This window comes from Gobius niger, assembly GCF_951799975.1.
Source record: "Gobius niger genome assembly, chromosome: 3".
Lineage (NCBI taxonomy): Eukaryota > Metazoa > Chordata > Actinopteri > Gobiiformes > Gobiidae > Gobius > Gobius niger.
The window spans coordinates 40,979,287-40,980,812 of NC_136854.1; positions in this window are offsets into that span (position 1 = coordinate 40,979,287).

Sequence of the window (1,526 nt, forward strand, 5' to 3'; positions counted from 1 at the left end):
GAGCCGAGCACATTTCCTCCAGTTTGGCTTTACCCCAGTCCAAAAGCTTCTGGGAAAAAGGTGAAAATAGCGACAGAACTGAGACGAAAACAATGATGGAAATGTGACAAAAAATGAAAATGACACAACTTTGACAAAAAATATGACAAACGTCACAAAAATGTCACAAAAAATGTAAAATAATTTGACCAAAAAATGACAAAAAATTGATTAAAAAGTGCCTAAAATGTCACAAAAATGTCACCAAAAAATGACCAAAATAATGACAAAAATGTGATAAAAAATTTACTAAAAATGAAAAAAAAAAAATTGACGAAAAAATGGGAAAAAAAAATGACAAAAAGTGAAAAAAACAAAATGGAAAAAAAAAGTTACAAAAATGAGTTGATTACCGGAAAAAAATTGGAAAATTGATGACGTGAGGAAAAAGATCCATTTAGATGAGTTTTGTAGATCTTAGCTTTCAAATGAGGCGTTACACTGGGCCTACAGGATTTGGGTAAAGCTGAACTGGAGAAAATGCTCTCAGTTCAGGCGGGAGTTAAGAGGTTAAAACAACTGTTGTCGATATCCCCCACATCCAAATCCCCAAACCGAGCAAGGAAAGGTCTCCAGATGTCATAACATTTTGGGACAGAACCTTTTGTTGTGTATCTTTTCAAACTGTATAGAACACGACATCAGTGCACCAAAGGCTGACTTGTACCTTTGTCAGACGGGCATCCATAGTCACTCCAAATAATGCAACAAATGGACAGGGTAGATGACCAAAAAAAAATGTTTTTGAGTATCTGCAATGTCGCCATCACACTTCACCCCTTACCTCCCACCTGAACCGAGCACATTTTCTCCAGTTTGGCTTTACCCCAGTCCAAAAGCTTCTGGAAAAAAGCTGTGAAAATCTGAAACAAAACTGAGACGAAAACAATGATGGAAATGTGACAAAAAAGTGAGAAAACATTGAAAAAAAAGTGACGAAAAAAAATGACAAAAATGTGACAAAATATGACAAAAAAATTACAAAAAATTGATAAAAATTTGACAAAAAAATGACAAAAATGTGAACAAAAAAGGGGCCAAAAAATGACCAAAAAAAATTATAAAAAATGGACGAAAAAATGACAAAAATGTGACAAAAAAATTACAAAAATGTGACAAAAAAATTGACAACATAATTTATGAAAAAGTGACAAAAATGTGACAAAAAATTGACAAAAAAATTGACGAAAAAATGACCAAAATGTGACAAAAATGTGACAAAAAATTACAAAAAATTGATAAAAGTTTGACAAAAAAACGGACAAAAATGTGACAAAAAAATGACAAAAAAGTTGCAAAATGAGTTGAACACTCAACAAAAAAGTGATGGAAAAAAAATCCGATGACGTGAGGAAAAAGATCCTCTCAGGCGGGAGTTAAGAGACTAAAAGGCACTTGGCATTTCGTTTGAGCTTGAAGATATCATCCAAAAGTGATGGGGAAGATGGAAAGGAGTCCGTGTTACAGGCATTGAAGTTTATGTTTTA